The sequence below is a fragment of the Ammodytes marinus genome (assembly GCF_949987685.1).
Source record: "Ammodytes marinus genome assembly, chromosome: 16".
NCBI classification, from domain to species: Eukaryota; Metazoa; Chordata; class Actinopteri; order Uranoscopiformes; family Ammodytidae; genus Ammodytes; species Ammodytes marinus.
In genome coordinates, this window is record NC_137220.1 from 25,027,127 (window position 1) to 25,046,197 (window position 19,071).

The 19,071-nt window shown below is 47.5% G+C and overlaps 1 protein-coding gene across 2 annotated transcripts in view; it reads left to right on the top strand.

Annotated features, from left to right (window-relative positions):
* Positions 1–446: 446 nt before the first annotated feature.
* The window catches only part of glis2b (GLIS family zinc finger 2b), a 27,513-nt gene continuing 8,888 nt past the window's right edge, over positions 447–19,071 (top strand). For both annotated transcript variants that reach the window (XM_080043791.1, XM_080043792.1), the window contains exon 1: positions 447–1,325. The gene's annotated coding sequence lies outside the window, so the exon portion shown is untranslated. The remainder of the gene's footprint in view (positions 1,326–19,071) is intronic.

Below are 19,071 nucleotides of genomic sequence, written 5' to 3' on the forward strand. Positions count from 1 at the left end.
GTTAGGCTATATTCAATTATATCCATCCAGTGTTTTAGGCGACTGTAGCACATTGTTGCAAGTGTCCTGGTTTTATTGAATTATGTGGTTGGGAATATCAACATTAGGCTACAGCTCTGGCAGTCAAAACTTTTCAAAGATTGTTTTATTTATTTGGGCTATCATGAAAGAAGAAGTGTAAGCCAGCACGAGGACAGAAATGTCTACACACCCCTAAAAAATAAAAACTTATCGGAGCAACAGAGTAATAGAGTGGGTAATTCCCTTCTTTGAAAGGCCTGCTGATGTCAGGGAGCCGAGGCGGAGAGATGGCCGTGAGGAGAGAGGGAGAGAGTTTGGAGAGGAGCCGGGGACTGCCCATGGCGGATGGGCGGAGCAGTAAGCATGCGCTGAGCTGGCAGACTGTGAGCTGGTCCTCCTGACGGGCTGGCTGCTGGGCTCCGGGCGGCTGTCTGTGCGCTTCAGACGGCGGTGGGGGAAGACTAGACTACCATATAGGCTACACACAGCGTGTCCTCCAGTGCTTCGGGAGAAAAAAGAAAGAAGACAGAAGAGTCACGGGGATAGAAAAAAGAGAGACAATTTGTCCCCACGTCGGCATCTGGAAAAGCACCGAAGGAGAAGGAGACGATCCTCCCCCTTTCTCTCTACCCCACACCCCGTCGCCAACCCGCCCTGTCCACCCCTACCCACCAGTCCGTGCCATCCCTCTGGTCTGAAGTGCCCTCCCACCCCGCCTGGAGAACCACGACCACCCATAGGAAACCCCCAGTTGACCAGCGTTGCCATTAAGCGATGCACTTTGAATTTTAGGAAGACATCACCTTTTGCGTTTCTGATGCACTCACACATCCAGTGGTCTTTTCGTTTTTTCATCAGCGGGAAAACAGTTGAAGACTACGGATTGTTGGCTGTTTACACTTTTTAACGGGTTTCCAGGGACATGCAGAATATGTCATCCCACGGCAACAGACGAGACTGTCAGTCCATATATTAGTATTTTTGTATTATATTTAAACAACCAGCTGTCACATACGCTGCGTTTAATGTGAGCTTATATTTTAGATTTTTGTTCATGCTTCGAAATAATCTTGACAATGGTCTGGCAACGGACCGCCTCTACAGACCCCTAGTCATATATTTTTTGCAAGACGTATCAACTCCGTGTTTCGCTTTTATCGAAGAAATAGCGACAAATTGACGAGGAGTCATTTGACACCGACGCCGCACGAGCCAGAGGACTTTGCGTGCGAAGTTTGCACCGGGAAGAAGGGAGGCAAAGTCGGAGATATCTCGGCCATATCCCGGGCAATTTCCCCTCGAAGGTAAGTCGGGGGAGCGACCCTATATCTTGAATGTCAGTCCTGTGTGTCGTGTCTGTTGTCATGTGTGTCCACGTTGGGCTGGAGTGCGCTGCTACATTGTGAAAAATTCCACGAGTTCAAACAGGGTAGTGACCTATTTAGTCTCTCCAGCGGTGCGCCCATATACCCTGCAGCCTGGACTCCCCACACTGTCACATTCAAGGCCGGTGGCGGTGGCGGACGTGCCCTCGCCGGCGTTTGATCCATTTTACACATGCAGTGTCCCTCCTGTGTCACTATGAGAAGGGACGCTGCATCTTCTCTCGCCTTCGTAAACCCCCGAGAGATTTTATTATTTAGAGCAGAAGTGTCACAAATCCTGCCCTATATAGGGGCGTGCAGCACAGCTCAGACAGCTGTTGTGCAAGACGCAGGCCTATTTGAGCTCTGTGATGTTCTGTCACAACATCTGATAAAGAGTTCAACGTCTACAGGCTGCTGACAGTCACTTGAACAGGGCATGTATTGGTGGAGAAAAAAGATGGCTAAAGGGTGAACCCCATATGAGGTAAATGCCCTGGGAAAAAAGACCACATCTATTAAGATTTTTTTTGTGTTTCGTTTTTAAGTATTTACCCTCGGCTATGTTCGTGGTCACAACAGCATTTCTGCACGACCACAGCCTATTACTCATTTATGCTTCATGGCCCTCTTTTCATTGCGGTTTGCATACTGAGAAATGCTTGGAACTGGTGAAATCTTTGTCTTGCCACTGATGCCATCATTACTGTGTAGACCCATTCCAAAGTTCGTTGAGGCCAAGCATGTAGTGCAGGGGGCAAGGATGAGAGCAGGCGGCGAAGCCTAGATAAAGACCCATTTTCCTCCAATTAAGCAATTCCTCTGTCCCTAAGCCTAATTGTGTGCACATTGGGACTGGGCTTGGGATGGACCTTCTCCCCATTGGCTGCCTCCCATGGGCCTATTGTTCCAGAAGATGCCAGGGGAAAGAGCATAGCCCTGCCAAGGCAAACCTAACAAGCCCTTTGCTGGAGTGGAATATGGCCTGATCATTAAAAAGTATTAGGCCACAATGCAGATGGAGGCACATTCAGGGGGCTGCAGCTTTACACCGGATCAGAGTAGGATCTGGCTGTATATTTCCAAGGTGACTGTACAATGTGTGGGTGCACAAGAGCAACTGTCACACATATAGGCCTATCATGCAGGGCTGGAGGTGGTCTGGCTGTGGGCCCCCTGGACCTCTCTCAAAGTATGCGGGGAAGAGGAGCCGTGAAAGAGGCCGTGTAGGCTTTGTGCAGTGGGAGGACTTTGACCCCTCCCTCCCTCTTCTAGGCCCCTGCTATTTAATCCATAACCCCTCTCTGAACTTTGAGCACAGGTGCTCCTCACATCCACAGCCTGCTCGCCACATTGTTTATCCAATCAGCTGATGATCAGTTCAGCCGCAGGTCAGCCATAACAACCATCAGACATAAAGAGAGGCACCTAGGGCTGTGGGCACACTCAGGCCATGCCTTTCTTAAACACTAGTTATTCACTATAGAGAAAAGGTTCTCAGCTCCACCATAAAGCCAGATGTCTGCTGGGGTCCAGCTGTGCATCCCCCTGTGGTGGCATTCCTTACTTACAGGATGTGTGTGTGTGTGTGTGTGTGTGTGTGTGTGTGTGTGTGTGTGTGTGTGTGTGTGTTGTATGTTTGTGTAGGCAGCCTTTTCTTTTCTTTTTTTCTCTCTTGCTGTACATTTTCTGGTCCTGCCTGCATGCTTGGCCAGATGTACATACTCAGACAGCTGCTGGGAGCATCAGCATGTACAGAGTTTCTCAGAGTTGGAAACCAACTTGCTTCCATTTGCTGCGATTAATACGCAAGATGATATTATACCATGAAGGCTTTCTATCGTGCCAGTCTCCGAAATCAAATCACAGGCCTGGTTGTCACCTCCCCTACTCTAATTTTCCCATGCTTGGCAACTTTTGCCCCACGCCACAGCTTTATATGTGACATCATACCCCGAGCTCCCAAACTGTGTGAGGGGAAAGGCAGCTGCTTTTTGGTGGAAAAGGTGGACCCCATAATGGATTATTCCTGCGTCAGAGAGCAACCACTAGGCATGTGGTGAAGGGATGGAGGGAACCCACAATGCACTTGTACTTAAAGCCTTAAACCAGGCTAATAAAAGTGGACCGCATCTGATATAAAAAGAAGCTCCGTTGATTCTTACATTGTGAGTAAAGCACCACAACAAAAGTCAAATCCACAGTGAAGAGAAGTTAGTTAATCTTTTTGGACCTGCTGTAAAATATGTTTTTATTTCACCAAAGGAAAATAAAAACTCTTGTTGTAGAAACTAGGACTGCTACCAGTAGGTGGGTGGAATCTAAGTGGCACCACAAACATACACTGGGAGAGCCAGCGTGAGCGTTTGAATTGATATCACAGCGGGTTTTCAGCACTGCTGGGGATTACAGTCAAGCTGAAAGGCATCTCAGCAGCAGGGGAGGGAGGATTAGAGTGGTCAGTGAACGAGGCGGCACGCAGTGAAAACAAGGCACCTGATACACACTTGCCATTTATCTTCATAGGGACAAGAGACACATTATTCGGGGTTCTTATGACAGATGCCACACACGTCGACAAGAAATCAGTAGCCCCTAGATTTCTATTCAGACAGTATTGAGGTTTTCCCATTACGGTGATCAACAGATAAACTGTGACTAGCTTTCATGTAGGGTTGAATAGAATGGTGGCGTCCCTGCCGTTTGAAATGTTAAAGGACCTGCATGATGTAGCCACAAGGAGCCATGTCCCCTCAGTGGAATAGGGGACTGGCTAATGTGACATGGTCAAATGTGGATAGTCTCTTAAAATCCCATACAAATACATATATAAATCAGTAGCCCTTCATGCTGAACACACACACACACACATATACTGTATATATATACGCTCCATGGACACTGCGTTGTGTTGATATGAATGATTTATCTTTTATTACCAATTCTTCTGCCACAATTAAAAAATATATATATACTATATAATTCAGGTTCAAATTCCATAAGTTATTGCTAACTTCATTTTTGATTTTTTTTGTGGCAAATTCTTGGCTGTGCAGTTCACCAGTGCAAATCACATGAGGAACTAATAGGCTGCAGTCCTCAATGTGATACCTTCAAATACACTACAGATAGAGGTGATTCAACAGCTGAACTTGAAAATGACTCTCTCCACTCATATCGTCACAGTCCGGCTCTGTTCCTTTTTTCCACAAAATATCTTATCACTAATCATTGCCATGTGTGCAGCAGTGGAGGTGACACACTCTCACATGGGAGTTCTACATTGTGATCTGTCCATGTGGAGTGATGACCAACCTTCTTCAACCTTTACATTGAGAAGAGACAGGGCGGATACACATATCTTGACTCACACTAACTTGCAAACCGAAGGAGACCAGTGCATACCGCTTTGCTCCCTGGCTGGCTGCATGGGCCGTGCATTTTTCTCCAGTTAAACTGTAACCACTAATCACCTCACGGCCTCACTGTTTCCTCCTGGAGCAGACCATTCCTGGGTCCCCAGGGTGGCTTAAAATGCACCCTCTGGGAATATCTGCTCTACCCCTCTTTAAAATCACCTGCGTGGGACATCCCAAATGAGCACAGGACTCTTGCTCTTTGTGTGAGAATCTGCCATGAAGTTTAGGGGTCAGTTCCTCTGCTGCACGTCTGCAGATCAGCATTTCCAAAATAAACACAGACAACTCAGTGCCTCGCTCCATGCAGCTACCCCACCCTACCTCTTCTCTTCTCTCTCTCCCTTTAACGCTCCTTCTGCGCTCCCCACTCACTGTTTCTATCGTGAGAGAATTTCAGCTCGCAGAGCTCTTCAGACAATACGCAGACCATGTCTGGGGCAGGGTACACTTGATGAGGAAAAGTTAAAGAAAGGATACAGTAGTATAGCCAAGACTTACACAGTGTATAATAAAAGCAGTGTAAAGGAGCTGTCAGAGCAGGGTGTGGACGGATAAAGGAAGGCTTGTTTTAGTCAATATTGGGTTAGTATCTACCAGCACTCTTTAATATTTCACTTCCACATGATAGTAAACTTGGATCTCGCTGGAGGTTTTTATATATCTGGAGGGGGTGGGGGGGGGGGCTCAGTTCAAAGAGCTGTGAGTTGGACAGTGATATGCTTTCAGCCATGCAGTTTAAGTGGAGACCCAGCTGGTTTGTATTATTATTTACTTGCCTGGCCAACACCCTGGGTCCTCTTGTATACCCTCAATAGCACCACAGCGGTTCAGCACGGCTGAGGTATGTATGTGTGTGTTTGCTTCTTTGAAGAGAAAAGAAAGGGAGGAGTCGGACAAGAGGGGCTCTGCCTGGAAGTACGAGTGAGGAACAACATGCACTGGAGGGAGAGAGGGGATTGATTGTGGATTTTTCTATTTTTTTTTTTTAAAGAAGGGAGAGATGGGTGAGGCATTTCTGAGACTCAAATAAGGCTCTCAAGCCTGGGCCTGGCTCCGTGTCTGGGCATATCCAGTCCTGTCAGCTAGCTTCCAGACTTTGCCCCCTCCTCCCTCCCTCCCTCCCTTCCTCCCTCCCTCTCTCCCGCCATCCTCTACTCCCTGGGACTCCAAATCCACCTCGCCTTACACTCTGCCCCCCCCCAACCCCCCCTCTTGCCTTTTCGTCTCCCACTTTCCATGAGTCCCGCTCTTCATAAGTGACGCTAAACATTATATAAGACATTCTCAATCCTATACATGCAGTAAAAGAGAGAGGGGGGGGGGGGGGGGGGGTTGGGTTGGCCTCTTAAGTGTTTACCTTCTCTGTGGTGTTGTGGACATGTTGCCAGCACTAATTCAATTCATATGTAGCCGGGCTGTTTTCCTCTTATGAGGGAGCCTTGTGTCATTTGGAAATGTTCTACGTTTGAGGTTACATTTGCTGAAATAAAGACTTACTCTGACCTCAGATACTTCTAAGAATTAGCCCCACTGTTTGTATTTGGTTCCATTAAAGTCTGACTGAACCGACTCTCTTGAGTAATGACCACTATCTTAACACAGCCTGTCTCCTTGATCACTTCAATGTGTCTCTCGCTCCCTAGTTTGCTCCGGTCTGAATACATGTTGCTGTCGGTCACAGTAAGCCTGGCTATTTCTTAATTGATTCTAAATGTCAGTACTGATTCAGGGCAGAAGAGCATGAGTACCCGTCTGACCTTCAACACTAATTGAGATCCTTTCTTAGGCTCATTGTTTTCCCGAGGCTGACGATATATACCGATAAATGTCCACAGCACATTTATTAGCCCTGGCCATGCAATGTGTGTGTTTTTTTTCCGCCAAATGAAAAGAGGAATCGACTCCAGATCTTTCTGAAGCTCGTTTCCAACAGACCGCACTCATCGGACACGCCAACCAATTCAAATCAAGACTTTATAGCGCTACTCCATTTTGCAGCATTATGCTCAACTCTTGTCTGTCGCCATCTCAGTCGCCCTCCATCTGTCCCTTTGCATCTGTCTGTCTCTCTCTCTCTCTCTCTGCTCTCTTTCTCAGTTTCTCCCTCTTGAATGGAGCTGCAAAAGATAAAAGCTGTAGGGTGGAGCCTGTCACTTACTTGAGCTAGAACACAGAAATGCAGAGAGAGAGAAAGAAAGAGGGGGGAGAGAGGGGAGGGAGATAGTGGGAGGAAAAGAGAGGAGAGAGGAAAAGGCTGTCATATTGACCTTGTCTTATTGCCAGCCATGGTGGGAAGGGGCGGAGAGTTACTCAGGAGAGGAAAACAGGCACTCCACGTGAGGAAGGAGAAGACAGAGCTGGCCTTAAGTTGGCACGGACTCACAAAGAGAAGACAACACAAGCTTTGTGTGCACATATATACTGTATATACTCTACTGTATATACAGTGTGTGAGATCACTGGCGAGGAAGGCAGAAGGGCTGAACATATAGCAGACGGTATGGGGGGCACACCCAAATGTAAAAAAGCAGCAGCTCCCTGTTCCCCCTGTGGTGTGCGTTTGCTCCCCCCCACAACACACACACACACACACACACACACACACACACACACACACACACACACACACACACACACACACGTCACTATAGCCTGCTAATTGCTCGCTGCTGTTTTGTGTTTCTCCCTCTTCCTGTTTTCTTCCCCTTTCGATGTGCCTTGGTTTTGGAAGCTGTGCCACTGGCCTGTTCCTCCTCTGCGTTCGTAAACACGCTTCGACACACATATAGACTGACTCACATGCTGACAAACACACACTAATGGAGACACTCCCCATGTCCAGAGCACATCTGTCTCTGTGTGGCCCCCCTCCCTCCTCTTGGCTCTCTCCTCTGTAGCATGGCTGGTGCACAGGTGTCACCCAGGCCCTCTCCACGGACAGGGGAGTGGCCATCCAGGAATACTGGGCTGAAGAAGTAGAAAAGTTGGGACATCACAGACATGTCCGAGCGGCCTCAGTAACCCCACACAGCGATGAAGAGAGCACCCGCCCGGACGCCTTGCCCACAGCCCTCCTGGAGGCCGTGTTGCATAAAGCTGTTGTTGGGATCATATTACCGGGGCTATTGAATAAGGAGACTTGCTTCCCAGGGAGTTGACTGTGCGCTGTCGGCTTGTTGAGATGCAAGCCAATGAAAGTGGCTGGGATCAGTGTGCACAGGCAGAAGGGGTTTGTTTCTCATGCGTGTGGTGCCATAATATTCCCGTCCAGGAAATGACTGTGAGACAGGCACACCACTCCCAGAGCTGGAGTGGTACCGCAGCCAGCTCTCTGAACTGGCCTGAACTCCACAACACACAGCCAGCACTGCTGTGCACTATTGTGTGTGCATGTGTGTTTGTACACGTCTGCATGTCTGAATGGCCCTACATAAGGGGCTGTATGTAGCCTATGTTTATATTTGCATATACCGTATGCCTCCATACCTCTTTCCCTGATCTCTCGAGGTTCCCAGTGGGAGAACAAAACCACATTGGCTCAGTAACTGGTTCTGAAATGTAGCCCGAGAACGCTGCTTATCAAACCACAGTTTCCATATGCATGTCACCCCTATTAATCTACCCGCAGCTTGGTGTTACCAGTGTGCGAGGGAGGGGGAGGGAAAGAAAAAGAGCTTTCTGGATCTTCTCCTATTCCCTCCTCGAAGTGGCTTAGAACTGGTGCTGGGATCTCACCATGAGAAGGAATATAACAGCCAATGTTGAGTTTAACCAGAGCTGCTTTGTATACTCAGTTTTGAAAAGAGCTTGAAGCCACGGTGGTTATTCAGGAAGTCTCATGAATCCTCATACAAGTTTTTGGGGTGCACACCGATGTGGTACATTTTGGGCTGAAGTCATTTCTCTAAAGAGCCCTGCAGTTAGTTTTAGGGAGTGGCCACCAGTGGGGATTTGTTTGTTTGTGTGTGTGTGTGTGTGTGCTGAGACAACCTGGTATTTTAAAGATTTAGGCAGGTGCCAGGGCTTTGCATTCCAAACCTGACCTTGTGCTCATTTATGCTGCCTTCAGGGGAGGTCTGCCTCTACAAATCCCACAAACAAGGGGTGAATGTGTGCTGTGTGTGTGCTGTGTGTGTGTGTGTGTGTGTGTGTGTGTGTGTGTGTGCGTGCGTGCGTGCGTGCGTGCGTGCGTGTGTGTGTGTGTGTGTGTACATGCAGGCCCATCTGCATATAACCATCGCAACATGTTTAGCTTTAAATCATGACCTTGTAAATTGCTTTAACCCATCTTTCTGTCCGCTCCCTTTCATAGTGCACCGTATTTGATTAGATCACTCTTTGCATGAAAGCATCCCTACTGTGTGCAGAGCTTCATTTACCACTGCATTAGTGATACAGTATAGGCACAGTGCTCATGCATTTAATCTGAACTGCCCCAACAAGGGTACATGTGAAGTGGGGAATGTTAAAATAGCAGATCTAGCAATCCTATTCTATATCACAGTAATATTGCTTGAATTTCATACTGCCAGTCTAGCTCTTAGAATGATACTAATGTCGGTCATGAGTCAGCTGGAATGACAACATTTGGTGTGGGAGTAGCAACGAACCATCACTTCCGAAACACAGACCCCATCCAGCAGCAAGCCATAGCAAAACACACACAGCTGGTCAGTGGGCCGATGAGAGAGACAAGGATGTTGTGCTGTTTTGACCCTCCAGAAACAGATTAGCTGGAAAGTTCCTCGAGTGCCCTAGAAAAACCTACAACAGGGTCAATTTTTGTCGGCTGGGAATATGCACAAAATGTAAAACTTTTTACCCACCACCAGCTCTGAAGGCCTCAGACTGTTTTTACTCCCTCTCTCATTGGCTTCATTTCTTCTCTCCTCACCCCCCCCCCCATTCACCTCCCCACGTCTGTTCTTTCCTCTCCTGTTGCTTTTCCTACTGAGAGAGCGCAGTGCGGTGACGCCCCTGCTTGGCTGGAGAACCCACTCCAGACCCTGTGATTGCGCGCAGGAGTCTGAGGATTGCATCACTGCCTGTGGGGAGAGGCCACAGGAATGGTCTGAAATGGAGAACGGAGAGAGAGAGAGAGAGGGTTTGATGAAGGGAGAGGGGGGGAGAGCGATGGCAGACGATGGAGATGTAGGCCAAGTGGGGAGGAATTCAGGAGGGAATATAGCTGAGGGAGATCGTGCAAGTTTTTTTTTGTTTATGTGGAAGTATGTCAGAGGAAAGATGCGAGAGAGAGAGAGAGAGAGAGAGAGAGAGGAGTGAGTGTTGGAGGGAATGCATTCAGTCAGTAGACTGCAGGAGGTAGAGAGACCCAGCAGAGTAATACTGGGAGGTCAAAGTAAAGCAGGGTGGGGGTGTTCATCAAATCTCCTGAGAGCAAAGACAAACACCTAACTCTACTGTACTCTTCTCTTCTCTGTGGTGGAGGTATAGGCCTCCCGCTGCCTTCATTGGTTGCTGCTGCCCTTTGCTGCCCTGTGGAGCTGCTCTGTTGTGAAATGCCCCACGTTATTGTCAGATTACTCAGCGCTCTTCAAAAGCCTAGAGTACCGTAGTGTGAAGTGGCTTCAGCATTATGGGTGGCTAGGTTTACTGCTTGAACACAGTCAGTCATCGTGCCCGGTGTGGGGGGGGGGGGGGGGGGAAGGGGGGGATTATCTTTTTCACCCCTGATTGCTGTCCGGATACAGTGTATAGATTAAAATGGTTTCAGTTGATTAGAAACGTATGAAGCCTATGTGAATTTTACATTAGAGTAGGTGGGGTGGGGGGGGGGGGGAACTAACCAGTGACCCAAAACACATGTTGCTACACGTGGGGCCTCACATCACTATTCATGTCATATAGCATGAATAGTGCTGGGAGTCTGAGGGAGTCTAATAAACTGAAAGTGTGGCTCGGGAGAAGTTTCCTATAGCTTCATTATGCCAATGTGCAGCTGCTAAGTTCCCCGTGTACCTGCGTCTTCTCTCAAATAGTTTGGATGATTGCAGAACAGGTTTTCCTCTAATGCTATTTGCTCCCCAGGCACCGTCTGTCCCCTTCAAAATGAAGCACAGTATAAGGTACAACTCTCTAGAGCTTTTGCGTGAAGACGTACTCTGTGCTACATGTCAATTCCAATTAGAAGACAAATTCTAGAGTCTTATTCACACAAAAAATGCAAGCGTTATTATTTTGATCTGTTCATGCATGTCCCTCTTGAAATTCACCCGTCATCCTTCCACCCGTCCATTCCCACCCAGCTAAGAGCAGAGCCAGGTCACAGTGTCGTGCAATAATCTCTGGTTAAGTATAGACCATACAGCTTTCTGACACAATGTGACATCTCAAGTCAGATGGCTGTTTATAGATCATTCAGGGGCCTAAGCTCAATATATGGCAGACTCAGCTGTTCTGTTGACTGTGCTGTCTGAATCCGGATGCTATTAAGATGCAGAGGCTGGTGTTTGAGTGTTTTATCTCAAATTAAAAAATATATGGGCCACCACTCGCAGTCTGCCTCTTAAGTTCAATACATCCTGGTCGGCCAGTGATACCAAATCTGTAACCAAAATTCACAGTACTGTCATCAGGGCTTTCTTAAAACATTTTTTTTTGCACAACTGAATGAAAATGCATGTTTTTATATTTGCTAGTTTACATAGGTCTATAATGTCTCCTCCTTAAACTGGCATCTTTTCACTTTCCAGTATGTATGCCGATTGCTAGTGGAATACTTCAAGTCATTCCTGATTTGCAGCATGCAGGGCTGCAACTAACTATGATTTTAATGCTCAATTCATCTGACAAGCTTGGTTTATACTTTAGAACATCAGAAAGAAGTGAAACAAGTTTTAACGTGATTATATTTATATAAAACCGAGCGGCAAATCTTCACATTCGAGAAGCTAGAATTAAAAAAATAAAATAAAAATCCAATCCAGACACGGAACACACAGTTGAAATTCCCATTGACTTAGTGTTCACCTGACATGTCCCATTAATCTAAGAGAAAAACAATACTACACAGGAGCGGCTTCTCTGGAAATCTATAACGAAACTAATGTCTGACTGTACAACCACAGAGGGATATGACTTTAAGCGCGTGCTCATGTAGCCGTCCCCCCTTTGACAACACAACCGCAAGTGTGCCCCACCATCTCCGCTCTGTCCCTCCCTCCCTCCTGGCACCTTCCCTGCCTGCCTGCCTGCCTGCCTGCCTGCCCGCCTGCCCGCCCGCCCGCCCGCCCGCCTGCCTGCCTGCCCGCCCGCCCGCCCGCCCGCCTGCCTGCCTGCCTGCCCGCCTGCCCGCCCGCCTGCCCGCCCGCCCGCCCGCCCGCCCGCCTGCCTGCCTGCCTGCCTGCCTGCCTGCCTGCCTGCCTGCCTGCCTGCCCCTCTGCCTGGAATTCTTCAGTGTCTGAACGCTCTGGCTGCAGGCCATCGGTAGCTCGCTGAGAAGCTTCCTGTTGCTCTCGCTCTCCCAGCTCCTTCAATCCGTTTATCCCTCCTTTCTTTCTATCCTTCTCTCCTGCACTCGCTCCTCTCTCGCCCCATGTCCTTCCTTCACCTCCTTTATGCATGCTTTTTTCATCACTTATTTTTGCACGCTCACACGTCTCTCTTTCATTTGTGGGCGAAAGCATGTCCTGTTCTCTTTTTGAACCCCAAAAGGACAAGTGGAAATCTTGTGTTTGTATTTGTCTGTGTTGTATAGGCATGTGAACACACGTGCACCCTCTGTCTCTGGATCACAGCCGTTAGGACTGTAGCACTCCCAACAACTGTCTTCTCCCTCCATAGCTCTTCCCCAGTGGCTCCGTGCATACTGCTATTACATAACACTGTGGACAATCCTGTGAGCACCCTTTCCTTTTTTCTTCTCGCAACAGGGGCAAGGGCAAGGAGAGGGGTTTTGACCAGCAGCAAGAGAAAACTCTAGTATTACGCTATAATATATTGAAGAGACATATATAATAGAGGGAATCGTTTGACAATAAAGGTGCCATTAAAAAAAACAGGGTACAGCGGTAGGTGAGAGAGAAGAGGAAAAACAAGCCCAAAGAGGTTGCAAACGTGAGAGAGAAAAAAAAACAAAAGCAAAGAATGGAGGGATAAAGAGAGAGAAAGAGAGAGAGAACAAGGGAAGAGAGGCCCAGAGGAGGAGGAGTGGAAACTGAGGTTTCCTGTCTGAGGAGGCGGCTGGCTGAGGACGACAGAGGCAGAGGGGGGAAGAAAAGTTCTCTCAGCTGTGTGTTTATGTGCTGAGTGATCCATCAGGGCTGAGGGCTGTGGCTGGGTGGGTATGTGTCAGCGGAGGTGGGGTCACTCCTGGCTAGTACCTCCAGAAACGTCAGCAAGGACAGAATTGGTAGTGAAAAAGGCTGACCATTTAAGGGCCTGTTTTTGTCTTGTGTCTCCAAATCCAGTAACAGACATGCTTATAATGAGATATTATTAACCTGTCTCACTTATCTCTGATCGTCTTCATCACTGTCAGTAGTATGTGAAATCTAAATATGAAGAAGTGCTGTTTGCTCAAACTGGATCGACACGTGCCAAGTTCGCTGGGGTTCCAATGACGGGGTTTTATTTATTTTTTTAAAAAGAAGAGAAAAACAAATGTCATGGGGGTCAGAGTTCACACCACACCCACACCTCAGCCGCTCACCTTTGACCCCGTCCTACCCACCTGGCTGATGGGAACACCAGCAGGTCTAGACATGAGCCACGCTGCAGCTGCACTTCTTTACACATCCCTGCTATAACAACCACAGAGTGACGAAAACCCAACGAGAAAGATTGACTCAATGCCTGACCTGTACTTTGGGTGGTTTCTTGTATTTATTTGGCAACGTTTTGAATGTTGTTAATGTTATAATAATAATCTTAATAATCCATCTATCAATTCCCACCTATGACATTTAGGAGAACTAATGATTGAACAGGCAACAACAATATAATACTACTGGTATATCAATCCTGAAGTATCTACTAACCCTTTGATACTAGAACTCGACTGAGATTGGAGCCAATGCCATGCGTTCCCACCACATTCTCTCTCTCTCTCTCTCTCTCTCTCTCTCTCTCTCTCTCTCTCTCTCTCTCTCTCTCTCTCTCTCTCTCTCTCTCTCTCTCTCTCTGTCTCTGGGATTCTGTATGTGTGTGTCTGTGTGAAAGTGAAAAAGGGAAAGCAAAGAGCCGCAGGGAGAGATGGCTTACCTCCTAGAGACCACCTCCCAGGGCCACAGCGGGAGGCCGATTAAGTTACAGCCATCCTCAGAGGGGGTCACACAAAATGTGTATATAAACACACACACACACATACACACATTCTTTCTCTCGCTCCCTGAAAACCCTTCGAGAAACCTATTACACAATCCGATCTTTTTTCTCGCTGGCTTCTCTCATTAAAGCACCATCAGATGGCGCGCACTCCCCCGCCCTTCCTTAGATGGAATCAGAGGAGATCAGAGATCAATCGGTCAAAGCAGGGTCAGGGGTCAGCGCTGATCCAAGTGAGCCTCAGAGCATGTAGGTGTTGAAGCACATAGCCCTCCTTTGACCTGGTACCCCCCCTTCCCCACACACACACACCCTGCCACTCTGTCGCCCATTGGCCAACTCCCACATCCTCCAACCTCAACCCATGTTAACCCCCGCGAACACACACACACACACACACTTCATCAAAGGGACTTTTTCGGTGTCCTAATGCAGTGGCGTGGATTTGGGACTCCGATGGGAAAGGGTCATGTGGGGGGGAATAGGTGAGGGACGGGGGGGAGGGGGGGTTGCTAAAGAGGAAACACAAACCTCCCTTTGACTCCTCCACTTCCTCCTCCCTTCATCCTCACCCCGTCTATCCTCCCTGTGGCCCCCTTTCCAGGCTCCCCTGCTAGCCTCCCTCTCTCTCTGCTGCTGTGGCCTGTGTTTACCCTGCTAGGGGAGAGAGGGCCTAGAGAGGGGGGACAATGGCGTCTTTCAGACAGACTGTCGACCCCACGGCTGAGCGAGGAAGTCTGCATGGGGGCCAGCCAACACCCCTTCCACAAACTTCACAGCCATCCGCCACTGAGCTTCGCACACACACACACACACACACACACACACACACACACACACACACACACACACACACACACACACACACTGGCTCTTCACACAGGCACGCACAAGTAGACCATACCCCATCCTCCTCTGTATCTGTTTCGTTCTCTTTGTCTCACATTTTCCCACAAAGCCACTCTCAGTGACCGTGGCTGCTTGGAGGATGTAGTTGAGATTCCGTAACTTCAGTCCAAGATACACACACACACACACACTGAGTGAGTCACTTCCCAGCCACTCTTTACTATTTCTCTGCTAAGAAATAATCACAAGGGTGGGCTGAGGTGAAGTCCAGCAGCACAGGCAACCATTCACCATAATGCCGGCCATACTGTATTGATTGATTCCACTAGGAACACATTGGTGCTGTATGGACTGAGTATCGGAGACATCTAATGACCTGATGCTACATAACATCTATATTCTGAGTTGAAATAAAATAAATAAATGTAAGTGAACATTATAATATTACACTCATCTTTTTAGAATCCTGAAACTAATACATGCAACCTTTTGTCTTCACACAAAACGGCTGAATACATATTGGTCAAAATATTGCAAAAAGTCTGTATTCTTTCACCTGCAATATTCAGATTTGTACTGTATATACACTCACCAGCCACTTTACTAGGTACACCTTGCTAGTAACGGATTGGACCTCTGCTGACCTGGTGAATGTGTAGGCCAGTGAACTCATTGTCACGTTCAAGAAACCAGTTTGAGATGATTGGAGCTTTGTGACATGGTGCATTATCCTGCTGGAAGTAGTCATAAGAAGATGGGTACACTGTGGTCATAAAGGGATGGTCATGGTCAGTAACAATACCCAGGTAGGCTGTGGCGTTTAAACGATGCTCAATTGGTACTAAGGGGCCCAAAGTGTGCCAAGAAAATATCCCCCACACCATTACACTACCACCACCAGCCTGAACCGTTGATACAGGGCAGGATGGATCCATGCTTTCATGTTGTTTACGCCAAATTCTACCATCTGAATGTAGCAACTGAAATTGAGACTCATCAGACCAGGCAAGATTTTTCCAATCTTCTATTGTCCAATTTTGGTGTGCCTGTGCGAATAGTAGCCTCAGTCTCCTGTTCTTAGCTGACAGGAGTGGCACCCGGTGGGGTCTTTTGCTGCTGTAGCCCATCTGCTTCAAGGTTGCACGTGTTGTGCGTTCAGAGATGGTATCCTGCTGCTGTAGCCCATCTGCTTCAAGATTGGGCGTGCTGTGCGTTCAGAGATGATATTCTGCATACTTTGGTTGTATCGATAATTTTTCGGCATTTAGAAATAAAAACTCTATTAGACAGATATGGAGAGACAGAGTTTAAATGGGGCAAAGAGGGGAAGACATGCAGAGAACTGACCCGGGTGAGCTGCCAGGCCTGAGCCTAGGGGGACGCTCTAACCACTACACATGAGCGCCCCCCTGCTGTGGCCTTTCTATCATCTCAAACCAGTCTGCCCATTCTCCTCTGACCTCCGACATCAACAAGGCATTTTTCGTCCACACAACTGCCGCTCACTGGATATTTCTCCTTTTTCAGACCATTCTCTGCAAACCCTAGAGATGGTTGTCCGTGAAAATCCCAGTTGATCAGCAGTTTCTGAAATACTCAGACCAGCCCGTCTGGCACCATCAACCATGTCACTTTCAAAGTCCCTTAAGCCCCCTTTCTTCCCTATTCTGATGCTCGGTTTGAACTTCAATAAGTTGTCCTGTCGAAGACTACATGCCTAAAAGCATTGAGTTGCTGCCATGTGATTGACTGATAAGTTATATGTGTTACCAAGAAATTGAACCTGTGTACCTAATAAGGTGGCCGGTGAGTGTATGTACATTAGCCTATAATAAAATCCCCTTCATTACTTAACATTAATGAAGAACCCTAACTAGTTTCAAGGTCAAATTGTTTGCGTTAACACATCCATCCATGAACTTCATTTTCCAATAAAAAATTATCCAACTGATAAATGTCTGAAAAAAAACCTAATCATCAGTGGCTTCGGGTCTAAATCCTCAATTTACCCTCTGAAATACTGTCAATTGCTTGCTTGAAATGACTTCTGTGTTGCAGAATACTGCTAGTTTAAACTTCAATCTCTGCTCCTACACTATGCAACAAGCTGAATGATACCATCAATGCTCTTTATTACATAGGGGGAAAGGGCACATCTTCATGAGGCTGGCTGTTGTATAGGGAGTGAGATAACTAATGGAGGCCAGCCCTAATCATTTAGAAACTATGAGCAATAAGGCCAACTGTGTTAGTGTAGTAATGTTTTGCACGTGGAGCTGCCTAAAAGGAGCTTTGTGTGATCTGTAGTGAGGTTAAGCTTAGTCCATGGTCTGTGCCTCGGGGTGAGGGATTTCACTCTAGTAAAGTAGATGACAGATGATTTTCTGCTATTTAAGCCAAACAATAAAAGCTCAAACCCTTGGCAGCCTGTTCTGGTAGGAGTTACAGTAAGTTAGTCATACCCACCCATCCAGTCCAAAGGGGAACGAGACAGAACAACAGAGATGTGGTATGAACCGCAGCTCATTCCAAATGAGGATCATATCCGCTCTGATGGATCCAAACATGTTTATTTTCACAGCTAATAGACAGCGTTTGCCCACAGACATGCCCACAGCAAACTCTCCATGGCCCCGCATGATCATTAGAGGAACTTCCAGGAATACTCCTCCTCTATCACTACACAACTGACCTGTTTTAGAAAGGACACACACACATGCCCAAGAGCCAGTGTAAACACAAGTCGGCCTTACTGCAGCTGTTGAAAATGCATTTTCTGTCCCTTAGTTCTGGTAAACACTGCCCTGAGCATGTTTCTGTGGGGCTTTTCCTGCTCTTTGCGCTTTCAACTACCACTGACATTTCTCTTAAGTCACTTAAGTGCCCGTCAAGATGGCCAGACGAGTCATGCGCTTGCCAGTGTGGTCTATAATCAGATAAAAACCAAAGGTTATGTGTCCTGACATTTCTTTAGGTGCATGTGAGGAACATGGCTGAGTGTGCATACTGTATATACATATATATATCCCTGATAACACCATAATGCAGCTCTGTGTACATGTTTATACAGTATGTTGCTATGTTTGTATCAGTACATGTGTGTATCATCTCCTTATCTATGGCTGTTTGAGTCTGTACACTGCCTCCCACGCCCCCTGTGTGTGTGTGTGTGTGTGTGTGTGTGTGTGTGTGTGTGTGTGTGTGTGTGTGTGTGAGCTGGTGGCCTTCCATCATCGTGCTGGTGAACCTGGTGACCTCTGCTCCACGCCTCACTGACACAAGGGTTTCTCATGTGGCCCCTGGCCGGTCTTATCAAAGCCCACCATTCACATCCAATTGTAGCTCTTGTGAGAGATTGTGTCAGCATGTGTGTGAGGGAGCGGGAGGAAGGGTCAATTTGTCGAAATTACAGTTTGATTAATTACTTACGTGTGTGTTTCTGTAAGTGAACCTGTGTGTGTGTGTGTGTGTGTGCATCTGGGGCCTTCTCTCAACATGCACACTGAGAGCTGTTCTACATGACTTGAGCAGTTATATAGGACACTCTGCCACTGTGTGTGTATGTGTGTTAGCCTGGAGAGAAGGGGCAGTGAACCCTAACACATTGTGTTGATTGAAAAGCTTGGCAGTACTGTACTAGCACCGCCTGTATGTGTCAAACACTACATGTTGGATGAGGAGGAATATATTTTTATTGATTTACATTTGAGTTGAGAGGTGAATGTCTAGTCTCTATTCTACAGGAGCCTTTTTCTCAATCTTATGAACCTTTTATGGTTGTTTTGTTTCTGATGCCTCAGCTATGATTTAACTCACAATTGAACTTTCAGCTAGATATTTGGTTTTGTAGTTTTATTTGCTCAAATCTTTACACAGTAAAACAATGTCATCCAGGGTCAGCCTGGTGGCAGAGGAAGACTACAACCAGAGCTGAGAATGACAGCTAGATGAAGTGTCCTGCCCATAACCCTCGGGCTGGGACCAGAGGTCAGTGTGTGTAGAGGAGGGAGGAGGTGGACGGAGTAGGTGCAGCTGGTCTTAATGGCCAAGGGGGCTGCCGGTGGCTCTCAAAGGTCCATGGGGTCTGAAGGTGCACACTGTTGGGGGGGGGGGGGGGGGGGGGGGGGTTGGGC